Source organism: Nycticebus coucang, chromosome 1 (assembly GCF_027406575.1).
Source record: "Nycticebus coucang isolate mNycCou1 chromosome 1, mNycCou1.pri, whole genome shotgun sequence".
Lineage (NCBI taxonomy): Eukaryota > Metazoa > Chordata > Mammalia > Primates > Lorisidae > Nycticebus > Nycticebus coucang.
The window spans coordinates 193,882,080-193,895,350 of NC_069780.1; positions in this window are offsets into that span (position 1 = coordinate 193,882,080).

Below are 13,271 nucleotides of genomic sequence, written 5' to 3' on the forward strand. Positions count from 1 at the left end.
CAGCACATTGTACCCCTTGATTGCACTAATGTACACAGCTATGATTTAACAATAAAAAATAAATAAATAAATTTGAAGGGAAAAAAATAATAAAATAAATAAATAAAAACAATATTTACACTTGCAAAGAAATGTATGTTCCACTGCTTGATCTTTTTATTCCTTTCACACAATTACCTGGGATGTGTTAGAAAGTGAATAATACTAATGAATGCTGCCACTCACCCCCAAAGTCCATCCCTGCTAGGATTGTGTGTTCCCCGCCACTCCCAGCACATCTAGGGTGCACCGTGTCATGAGTGTCTCCGCCCAGCACCCACGGCCTAAATCTGTGCATTGTCCATAATTATTCCTATTCTACAGGGGGCAAAGACACTTGGGAAGACGCCCATCAGGTGCTGATCAGTGAGAAGAGCGGCTGCAGGAGATGAGCCCAAGTATCACCCCAATAGATACTTGAATATTCACGGATCCTCTGGAAAAATGAACAAGGCCTTTCTTGAGGGGTTAGGGAGAAATTCTTTCGCCTTTTCACAGTATAGCCTTTGTTTTTGAATTTTTACCAACAGCAATTTTGACAACCCTCAAAATAAAACTAATAAATAAAATCAGCTTTGCTGCTTCACCACAAACGAGAGAATGTGTGCTTTGAGTCTCATCATCACTCCCATGCACTTGGAAAACATGGACCAAGATGCTCCTTCCTCGTCTCGGTCTGTACCGGAGACATTGTATTCATTGAGTTGCCCTTGAATTTCCACGCACACCGTGGCCAATTTCCTCTTCCTGACCCTTTGGTGAACCAGGAGGCGGCACATGACTCCAAGCCCTTTGACAAATGAACCACCGCCTAGGATTATGTGCTGTTCAAATCACACGACAGAAGGGAACTTGGTCTAACGTCACCCCCCTGCCGTCATGTCCAATAGACTTCCACCATCTTATTAAGATGGGGGGCATTGTGATTTACCGGAGGCAGTCTTGGTGGGCTGGTCACGCGCAGGACATGAGGTTGGGTTTCACTGGAGAAATCTGGGGGGCAGGTCCCTGGAAGGCACACAGGACATGGAGACGCAGACGTGTTACCTTGTGTCCCTGGGACACTGAAGCTGGGAACAAATCATTACTCCCCTCTAGCAATAACACCAGCACTTATCTGTGTATCTTTGCTGACTGCTCTGTGGATACTTGCTCCGATGTGGTACAAATTACAGAGTTTGTGTGACCTTGCTTAGTTCAATGCAGTTTTTAACTTTCATTCCCTTAGAACGGGTCCTGGTTTTGAATTATGTTATCATTTATTACAAGGCCCAACGGCATACAATCTCTCAGTCTTTTCCTGGCTCTGAAAGTGTATGCACTTAACATGGATAGTGCAGGACATTTTTAATTATACATTTTAAAAATCTGTCTGGCGTGCGTGCACAGCACACAAACAGACACACAGGTTGGGATAGTGCCTGTAACTATGGGCTTGAGGATGCCTCAAAAAATGTGGCCGCATCAAGTGCATTTTGCGATGGACCTATTTTGAGGAAAGATAAATTACTGAGCAGTAGCTAACTCCCTCAATGGGTTAATGATTTTACCTGCTATTCTTTTCTGAAAGGGCTTATTTAAATGTTTATCAGTTGTGCAAAGTGGAGCCTCGCTGGTGATCCGCAAGGGAGGGCTCATCATTGCCTATGCATGGGAGCGTTGTAGGAAGATTAAAATAACATTGAGTATATTCTGTAAATGAAGGAGAGAACTAACAGAAGCCTCCCGAGTCCATTATAAATTTTAATAATACATCAAGGTAATGTAACTGAATAACCGATCTCTAAGGGAAGAAACACAACATTTGGCTAATATTACAATTTAAATTATGAAAACAAAAAGAGCTTTTAGTTAATCTTGTCTTTCTGCTTTTATTCTTCAGGCTCTTTTTTATTTTCCCTGAATCCAAAACACCATGTAAACAAATAAAAGTACGGGAGAAAATAAACAGTTTGGCATCTCAGTAGATTAATTAATGCGCTTCAGCCTTGGCACCAGTAGGCGAAAATTATGTGCATAAATAATATCACTAATTAAAAAGATGCAGATTAACATGCAAATAATGTTAATGAGGATCTGCAATTCCAGAGTGGATTCGCATAACATCAACAATTTAATGGGTTGGAAGGCTTGTGTTTGCATTACATTAATAAATTTCAAAGACCTTGCATAAAAAAGTTCTGTCGGAGCCTCTGTTTCCCACTTGTGAGTTGTAAATTCTGTGGGCAGTAGCAAGCACTCGGGCAGATGATGCCAAAGTCATTATCTCAGAGACTGTTGAGGGGGCCTCGTGCCAGCGTGACCAGCTGCTGGGAACTGGGCAGTCGGCACTATTCCGTGCCAATTATTCATGTTATTTGGGTAGTCTTGATATTTATTTAAACTGATTAATATTTTGTGCTCTGCGTCTTGATCTGGAGGGAAATCATTTTAAGCAAGCAATGTTAAAAAAAAAAAAAGAAAAAGAAAAAGTCTGATCAGGCTTTGATGTGTGGTGGAAGTGAATGCCTAACAGGATTGATTGAGCAGACAGAATTCCAGACCACAGACAAAAACAGCATAAAGTGCCTTTAATGATGTCATATAGGGTTGAGATAAACACAGTGTTATGGTGCTACCCTCTGCACAGCCACCAGCCGCCAGCTCTCCCTGGGAAAGCTAAGGCTGGTGCCACACAGTGCCCTCTGCTCTGCTCGGCTCTTTGCTGCACAGATGACACTGCCACTGTACATGGGTTTTACGAAGAAAAGCAAAGATTGACTTCCTCTCTAAAACACTGAATTACCAACTCCCAGGTCAGTCCTCGTCCTCGCCTGACCCTGAGCCGGGGCCTCCAGAGCCGATCCCCAAGTGTCACGTTGTGCAGGGACAGTGTGGACCGGGCAGGTGGCCACATGGTCAACCCGGTGCCTGCCTTCGGCCAATGCCCTGTCCACACTCAGACTCTCTAGAGGGTTCACACATGTCCTGTCCCTGAAAGCTGGAGGCAAGAGTTCCAGGATTCTTGAGCACAGGCAGTCTCTGTCTAAGGGCAAGAATCAGTGTGGTCAAATCACTAGACAACCAGCAAAGCTCCACCTTGAGTTGACGTGGCGGGAGAAGCAGGCTGATGACGCTCAGAGCACAGCTCCCCAGGCAGCAGAGGCGTCCGTCCCTGCCAAGGCAGAGAGTGGCAACTTCTCCTCCCACCCCCCACACCTGTGCAGGCTCCCCTACACCTGCCCCCAAGCTCTTCCACACCACTGCTGGCTCCCTCACACCTGCCCCCAGCTCCCCCATACCAGCACTGGCTCCCCCACACCTGCCCCCAGCTCCCCCACACCTATGCCAGCTCCCCGGGTCCCCAACTCCTGCCCCCGGCTCCCCACACCTGCCCCTGGGTTCCCCACTCCTTCCCCCAACTACCCCACACCCATGCTGGCCTCCCGCACACCTGCCCCCATGTCTTCCACTCCTGCCCTGGCTCCCCATGCCTGCCCCGGCCTCTGCTTAAAACATTTCTCCCCCCAGTCCTGCATCCCGGATGCCTGAGCTCTGGAGCAAGACCCGCGTGTGGATGTCCGCCAGCTCTGCTTGATTTGGAACAGCTTACAGACATGCATGTCCCTGGCCTCCTAAGGGCTCCTCTGGAGCAAACAGTTCTCTCACCATGGGCAGAGCTGCCAGCACCACCCCGTGTACAGTGCTGAAGGCGTGGGGGTCAGAGACTGCGGCTCAGCCTCATTGCTGCAGATATCACTTGTGGTGGGGGTCTACCAGTTTAGAGGCCCTCAGGGAGAGACAAACCAAAGCCAAAGTTCTAAAGCTTCAGCCATGGAAGCAACATGGCAGCTCTCCTGGTCCCTGCAGCCTCCCGCCAGGACGCCACAGCAGTGGCGGGCAGAGTACACAGAGCTCTCCCCCAAACATAGAGGTCTGCTGGGGCCTGGACTCGGCTCCCAGGCCCTGTCCTCTGTGGTCCCTGAGTCCTTACTGCCTGAATTTGGAGAAACCCTTCGTTCCGCACTCCCTGTCATGTTAAGACACCTAGATGAACGTCTTCCCTGCTGGTACCCCGGGCCTCTCCATGTGTGCAGGCCATGGCAGGATCTCACACCCCGGACTCCTGACACACTCTGTTGGGCTATGGGTGAGGAGAGAAGGGGTCACACCAGGTAGAGGTGTGACATGTGGAGAATGGGCCACCCTGCTCACATCTCTGCAATGTCTCCATCAGAGGACCCTGCTAGGAAGTGAGCTTTCACAGATACACACCATTTATCTTTGCAACCACAGTGCCCAACAGGTGCCAGGCCCTTGCATGCCCCCACCTGGGCCTGACGGGCAGTGAAGGTGGGCTGGTGGAGCAGGGCATGGCTCCAGACAGCTCTTAGCAACTGTGTATAGCTGCTGTGTCAACCAGCTACTGCTCACGAGTGACCTGGGACTCACGCAGACTCGTAACTCCTCCTCTTCCACCTGAGCCACCTGCCTGCAGCGAAGTGGCACCTGGCATTTGCATTCAAGGTGAAAAGTGCTCAGAGTTAAAGAAAATGATACCACACAGGCTGATTTGTAGAAACTGTTTCCATCCTGATAAACTAACTGAGCTGCACAGACTCAGCTGCACTCCAGACTTTTTGTACAAAGAAGTGCCTGCAAAGGGCACCCATCTGCCCTGACCCTTGGCTACCAGCCTGGAGTTAGAATCCTCACATATAGTATTGGGAACTAATGAGACTTATCACTGGTTTCCAGGTTATATATACGCACCCATTTATATAACATGTATAGAATTGTTATATTGTTCTATAACATATATAGAATTGTTCTATCTATGTTATATAAGAGTGTGTGTGTATATATACACACTTATATAACATAGATAGAACAATTATATAAATGCATATATAATATGTGCAACAATTATATCTATACATATATCGTATGTTTAACTATTATATCTACACATATATTGTATATATAAAACAATTGCATTTGTACACATATCTAACAATTATATATACACATATTTAACATTTATATATACTATGCCATATATAAAAATTATGTACATATATCATACATGTAATATTATATATATCATCTGTAATAATTATATATACATATATTACATCTAATAATTATATCTATACACATATAATATATAATTATATATCATACGTAATAATTATATCTATCCATAAATCATATATAATAATTATATATACATATCATACATAACAACTATATATACACGTATATCACACCTACACAATACTACAGTGCTACACGTCTATATTTATGACAACTGTGAAGCATGTGCTACACGGCCTGTCAATTAAATACTGGCGTAAAGGCCTCTGTTGACAGGCTCACCAATGCTGTGTGACAGTTGGCGATTTGGGTGATCTGGGGCTTCCCTTTGCACATGGCAGAGATGTAAATGGTGAGTAAAAAACAGGCGGCGCATGCTCTTATGGGCGATTCTGCAAGTGGGCGTCCGGCCAGCAGGTGGGCAGCTTTCTGCCATGCTCCTGGAGTGTCCGGGCAGGGCCTAGAAAGCATGAGGACCTCACTGATGTTATCAGGGAACATCTGCTTGGCATGAGGAGTGAGAGGATGAAAAAGGAGCCTGGGGCAGACCAGGAAGAAGCCGCTGGCCCCAGAGGGGAAAAGGACATGGAGAGCCCATGTCTGCCTGATGAAGTCTGCTGGGAGCACAGACCATGCTGCTGCGTGTTACTGGGTGAGGAAAAGGTGAGCTCTCTCTTTGGCCTCAGTCACTTTACAGTTTATAATTAGATGCAGTTATCTGATGACATAGACGTAGCCCACTCCCACCCTACTCTGGATCTCCAGAGCAGGGGAAATTCCCCGCCTGCTCCTCCCCCACCTCGGCAATGGCTGTGGGAAAAGCAGAGGCAGAAGGGAAGGGATTGATGCCTCTGGGCAAGGCACCCTGGCCACAGTCCCGGGAAGCACTGGCCTCCAGTCTGACAGCCACAGGTGGGACGGCCCCTCCCTGCTGAATGTGACCAGCTACTGCCAACATCCATGACCTCCTGAAAGGTAGGGGACCCAGGCACAAGGAGGTCTGGGTGTCTGCTTTCTGAGAGGCCAGAGGAGACCAGTGAGAACTACACCCTGAGACAGCATCAGAGAAAAAGATTCCAGAAACACTCAATCGTTCCCTTTCCCGGGGGCCTATTATTTCTGCCAAGCATATTTTTCTACCTCCTGCCATTGCTGCGAAGAGCTGAAAAGTTGGATGTGCTGGCAGCTTATCTATCTTTCAAATTAGATGGTCCTGAACTGCAGTTTGTCACAGGTTGCCCTTGAAGTTAATGTTTCTAATGATAGTAAGAAGTGGCTGCCGTGCATCAGGCTGTCTGTGTCCCGGCAGCACGCTGAGCCCCTGCCAGCTATTGCCAGCAGACCCACCAGGGAGGTGGACGGGCTCTCCTAGAGATGAGCAGCCAGGATGGAGGGGCTCAAGCACTGCTGGTGACAGAGCTGTCTTGCGGAAGAGCTGGCATTGGAAGTGACATCTGGAAGCAACCAGGGGCTCTGTCTCAGCACCGCCATGCACTGCCACCTTATGAATGATGTGTTGTATTTTCTGAGAGCATTTCCGAGTGTTTGGGCAGCCACAGGGCCCCAGCCGCCACGCAACACAAGGAGAAGAGGCCTGTGTCAGCAAGGGGGGATGCAGTGCTGGACCTTCTGCCCCGAGAAGTCCTGCCTGGTGAGAGCTGCCTCTTCCCAGGATTCTCCACGCCATGCTCATGGCATTTCCCTGTCTGAAACCGCCCTCACTCCTCAAAATCCTTTCCTCCCTTCAAAATCCTTTCCAACCAATGGGCTCTCATCAAAGGCAAGCTCTTCCCCAAAGCCTTAGACACAGATGGACATGAACTTTACCTGCTTCATCTCACGAAACCCTCCAGTTACTGCAGTCTACTTGTGTCCCACTCCCTCATGCTGTTGTGGGTGCTGTTCAATTCAGAGCAGCAAGCAGGTCCAGGGCAGTGCCATCAGGGAGGTGGGCCCTGAGGATGCTGGGTGGAGGAGAGACCCGGAGTCTCATGGACCTGATGTGTAGAGTGGTCAGCCCAGAGACAGACAGTTCTCAGATGGACAGGCGTGTCCTCTGAGGGGCTCCACAGGACCCTTAGCTTTCCTGGGGGCATTAGGAAAGGACCCTGAGCCTGCAGAGAAGTCCTGCAGCCCACAACCCAAGAGGAGGATCTTCTAGCAAGAGCAGCTGCCCCCTTCCCTGTGTCAGGTACGAGGCAGGGAGCTGGGGGTGGAAGACAGGAGACAAGTGGGTCTCTGGGGACCCAGCAAAGGACCCCAACTTTGTCCTGCAGGTGACGAAACCCCACTGAGAACATTGCAGTGGACAGGATGGGTCTGCTGGTGGTCAGGTGAGGATGAATAGGAACTCCCCACAGGGGCAGGAGTTGGGCATGAGATGGTCAATGGGCAGCTGGCTCTGCTGACAGCGTGGCCAGGCCAGAGGCCATCCCATTCACTGACCAGGCATCATCTTCCTTATGTGCCTTGGTCACTCTGCCTATACAATGGTGTTCTTGTCCCTTGGACCACTGCTGAACCTGGGAAAAGGGTTCCCACTGGTAAAGCTCTAGGCAAGCACCTGCAGCAAGGTCTGCAGCAGAGAAAAAGGCCACTGCCAGGCCCAGACGTGGACACCGTCTCTCTTCTGGGTTCCCCTGCACACCTCGCAGGGGAAAGGCAGTGCCATTTTATTCCCTTCTGCTCTGCCTTTGTCCCTGGCGAGTGGACTCTGGGGCTCAGCTCTGCATGCAGGGGGCTCGCTAAAGACTGCACTCAGGAGCAGCCTGGGGAGGGCCCCTCACAGAGATGCACCGTGGCAAAGGTCACTGCTGGTCCCCGCGAGCCAGGGCCACCCTGTGTTCCCCACCCTGACCTAGAGACCAGTCAGAGCCTCAGATGCAGCCTCTTCCTTCAGTTCAGGGAGCTGCGGAGAGGACGAGGCAGACATAGCCAGCGGACATCCCCCACCCCCAGGGCTAGGCCACACCACAGTCCTGAGGTGCCCAAGACTGTCCTCAGCCTTACTCAGCTCCCTCACCCCACACGGTCCACTCTCTTCATCCAGGCACTCCCCAGCATGACTTGCAAGAGAACAGTTAGTGATGGCTCCTGGCCTCTCCCACCAGGCTCGGCTGTGAGAGTTTGATCTGCTCTCTTCTACTCCCCCACAAGTCCTCCTCATCCTCTGATGATGCTGCTGTGAGCTGAGTGGCCTCAGCCAGGGAGGTGCTGTGGTCTGGGGATTGTGCTCCTCTCCTGGGACTGCATCGCGCTGGTGCAGCTGAGATGGTAGAGGAGGAGACCTACTCTGCCAGGACGACTGGCCAGGTGCCACCAGGTCAGCCCTTGACCCTTGGTGTGGTGCAGCCTCTCTTGATCTCTTAGAGAGTGATGGCCCCTGCCCCGGGTGACTGCCCCCTGGCTTGCTGGTGTGCAGGTGGAAGGAGCCGGAGTCCCTGGGCAGCTACACCTTACACCTCGGGGTTCTCTTGCTGAGTTCCCTTGCAGAACCAGCTGTGAATGGTGTAAAGGAGGAAACCTAGGGCTGTAGGACAACCACACACCCCTGGCTGGTCACGAGGAGTGACAGAGATGAGGGTTCCAGGACTCCAGTTCCAGGACTCCAGACCCTCTCTTGTAACCAATGGTGTCAGTCACCACATATAAGTCAGTGACCGTACATGCTGTCCTGGAGGCGGGAGGCGGGAGTATACACCACCCCGGGTACCCCGAGGCCCAGTCTCAGCCGCACCTTGGGAAGGTTGTGCCCTGCTCTGTCAGGGTGGCTGCATGTGGCCTGGTGGGTCCCTGGCCAGCCATCCATGCTGCATGTACTCTGCCTTAAAGGATTCCCCCATCACATCATCCGGTGTGATGTCCAGCAGGACCGAGGCCTCGGGTCAGGGTCCGGCGGTATAATACTTGGCCTGCCGGCAGCAGAAGCAGGTCTCCCAGGAACATGCACCAATCCCAGGCACAAAGGTTCCCCGGTCAGAAGGGGCCTGGTGTCATCAGCTTGACTGCAAACATACGGTGGGTGTCCTCCAGGGAGGATGTGTCAGGTGCTGCACGGGGCTCTCTTGCCAGCAGACGGGATGCTTGGAGCAGCAGTGACCAGGCTTTCTGGGTGCACAGGAGCTCAGACTCAAGGATCTGTGCAGAGCCTCCATCCACCCACAGCGGTTATTCTGCCCACAGTGATGCCAACTAGGAGAGTCTTCAGCCTATGTGGGTGTCTGGTGTCTGCCCCACAGAGGCACCTTGGAGGGTCTTCACAGTCCACAAGACAACCTGCACTCTGGCTCCCACCCACAGAGGCAGGGCTGTCTGTGCCTCGGCCCTGGGTTCCTCTGGCCTGAGCTCCCACTGGGCCCTCCGCAGCCCAGACGTCTCAGCCAAACCAGCCATTTACCATTGTCCAGGATTCTCTGTGTTTTCCCCTCGGGCCACTGAATTGCATGACATCAGAGAACAAGCAGCATTTCCTGAGTCTCTGCCCCTGGGGAGGGTGTCCTGTCACCTCTGGCTTTGGAGCTGCCTCTGAGGGTGGCACCAGGCTGCGGCCATCCCCTTGGCTTGCCCATGTGTGACACATCCCTCCTCTAGCCGCCTTGCCTTGCTTTCTTTTCAGCCCCCAGCTTCTCCCCACATGGGCAGGAGAGAGGTGCCAGCACATTAGGGTGTCCAAACAGGAGTCTGTGCTACCTGCTATGCCCTCAACAGGTGTTCTGTGTCCTTGCTTACACCCCAACCAGACAGATCACGACATCCTCCAGGGGCTGGCCGCTGCACGGCAGTGTAGGTGTGGGTGGGTCTGACAGCGGTGCATACAGCCCCAGTTCAATGTCAACCTCCCTCTCTCCAGAGAGGAGCCAGGGGATTTTGGTGACTGTTGTTGGGAGGCAAGGGGAGCTGCAGGGCCCAGGGGCTGCCCTGTGCTCCTCTCTGGTCTGACCCTGGTCTGTGGAACCCACCTCTGGGTCTGACACAGGCTCCACAGCTGTCCGATGCCACAGGCCCCTCTGGTTTCAAGGCCCCATCACCTCGTACAGCCCAAATAGCGAGTCCACACATGTTGCCCAGCCTTCTGAGGGCCTCCTCTCACTCTGGACCCCACACAAGTTAAAGTTCTTCCCTGTGTAAGACACATCACCTCCAGAAACCAGGGAGGCCTGTCAGGCCCAGAAGTTCCCTCCAACGCTGGGCTAAGATGCAGCTCTTTGTCCTGCACTCTGAAAGCAATGTCCTCATATGCCCCAGACAGACAGGCCTTTGAATGTCTACCAGTGAAGGGAGCTTGGTCTTGCTTACGTGCAAATTCCTGGCCATATTCACTCTGCTGGGCCCATCTATCTCATGGACACAGCATCCTGAGGTAGCAGGGCAGTGGTCAATCCACAAAATGTCAAGAGGTCCCCAGCCTCCATCCTGTGCCATAATAGGGTGAGTGTTGACCAGCCAGAGAGAACCGATCATGTATGCCAATGCAAACGGCTGATGTGATTCTTCTCAATGGAGAGAAAAAATAATTCATTCCCCAGACCAGGGGCCACATGCTATGTGCCTGAATTCAGTTCCTCGACTCTAGCAAACACCTGCGTCTAGTCCTGCCATGGAGACAGCACACAGGGCCATGGAGTGGTTGAGTTTGGTGGCCCACTGGACAGGACCACAGAGTGGTTGAGTTTGGTGGCCCATTAGACAGAGCCACAGTGTGGTTGAGTTTGGTGACCCATTAGACAGGACCATGGTGTGGTTGTGTTTGGTGGCCCATTAGACAGGACCACAGAGCGGCTGAGTTTGGTGGCCCATTAGACAGGGCCACAGTGTGGTTGAGTTTGGTGGCCCACTGGACAGGACCACAGAGTGGTTGAGTTTGGTGGCCCATTAGACAGGGCCACAGTGTGGTTGAGTTTGGTGGCCCACTGGACAGGACCACAGAGTGGTTGAGTTTGGTAGCCCACTGCACAGGACCACAGTGTGGTTGAGTTTGGGTGGCCCACTGGACAGGACCACAGTGTGGTAGAGTTTGGGTGGCCCACTGGACAGGACCACAGAGTAGTTGAGTTTGGGTGGCCCACTGCCATTCTCTGGGATTTGTCTGATCTTTGGAGAAGCTGGGCGTGGGTTAACTTGGCTTCTGTTGAGATCACAGGGGATGCAGTGCTCTGCCCCACCCTTGTCCCATTCATTCACAGCACTGTCTTGGATCTGCGTCTAGCCAGACCAGGCTTCCTCCAGGCCTTCTCCATTGTGAAAGCTCAGGAGGGTGGCTGTGGAGCCAGGCTTGGGTTCTGCCAGCTAAAAGAGGGTGTGGAACCCATTATTACCTGGGGGCCATGAATATGAGCCATCTCCAAACATGGACTCCACCTAATGTTTGGCACCCCCAAACCCCCACTTTGCTGGGTGACACTTCAGGTCCCTGGGTGCAGGGCCAGCTGGAACTCTGTGTAGAAGGGTGCTCAAACCTGGGGCTATTCCCACCCCCAGGGCAGTGCTGTCATCTCTTGGGTTCTTGGGGTTCTTGTCACACACACTTTCTGTGTTGTCCTGCAGGGTGCTCTTCACAGGACATGACTCTTCCTCCACCACTGTGTCCCTGTCTGACCATAGCTACAGGGCCAGAACCCCAGCAAGTGACCCTGACCTCAGACTGGGCCAGCTACCTGTAGCTCTTGGGCCATCCTGCCTTGATTTCTTGCCGTGTGGATTGAACCCACCCAGTCTGCGGCCCATCCACCCTGGCCTGCATACCAGCTGTTCTCTGGCTATCTATCTCTGTAGCTCTCTGCAGCACAGGCCATTCCGGTGCTCAACCCCATCTCCCCAGCCTCATGTACCTGTTTGGCTGCCATACTTCTGAACGGGCACCACCGCTGGCCTTGGCAGATAGGGGACCCCAGCTTTGCACTAGCACCTCGTAAAGCAGCCTCTGTGCAGCAAGTAGCCACCTCAGAGCTTCTGCTGGTGGCTTTTCCTAGGCATCCAGCATCACCTCAGTAAGCAGGGTCCTGGGGCCATCTGACCATGCTGGGCTATCTCCTCCAATACATCTGCTTCTCACAGCCACTGCTTCCTCCAAAGCCTGCTCCAATGACTGTGATTTTACTCCACTAAGCTGGACCCTTGCTATGTCTAAGCTCCCCATAAGCCTTATGGCAGCATACCGCCCCGTCCTTTGGGGTTTTGCCAGGTGTTTGATGCAATGTCCTGGAACAGGGCTCCCATTCTCCAGGTTACATTCCATCCCCTCTGACCCAGCAGCCTTGGGATCTGGTCCTACAGCTCCCGCTGAGAGCACCTTCCCCCCGTCTTCCATGGTGTCCTCTGGACAGGTTCACCAGGGGAAGGGTGTGCACACGTGTGTGAGAGCATGTGTGCGCACATGTTTGTGTGTGCCTTGCAAGGGAGAGAAGTCTCTATATCACCCTAAATTGAGATGAGAATGCAGGTTTGGAACAGGGGAGAGTGGCTCCTTCTGGAGACACAGTGGGTCCAGGCGATGGGAAAATGCAACACTTCAAGTGTATTGATCCCTACACCCCATCTGAGTCTTGGAGTCTGACATCAGCCACCAGATTTATTGTTGGAATGGTCAACTTTTCTGAAACTCTTCTTCTCCCGAGTCCAAGCCCTGACCCTCAGCTTCCTGTCCCTCCACAGGCCACTGGGGACCCCTTTGATGTTTACATCCCTGTATTTCCAGGGCATGGAGGGCCTCTGGGCAGTGTCCACCACATGCTTCTGCCCTCCTTAGTGTCTGGGATGACACTGTGGTGACACAGGGGTGACAGTGCAATGAAACTGTGGTGACACTGTGATTACACTGGATTGACACTGGGATGACACTGTGATTACACTGGATTGACACTGGGATGACACTGTGATGACACTGCAGTGACACTGGGGTGACATTGGGCACTGAAATTCAGACCCTCGTAACAGCCGACCTCACTGTGGGGGCTGGGGAAACCGCTAAGGGAGTGGAGGACCCAGAGGCTCTTTGTCCCCACTGCTCTTGAGTGTGACGCTCAGAAGGGCCTCCCCTGGTGGCAGACAGGCCTTGTTGGCTCACGTGCTGACATCCCCTCATGTATGTGGCACGCAGAGACACAGACTCCATAGAATGCTACCACCCTGCCCCTGGGCTCTTCCTGTGTCGGTCAGAG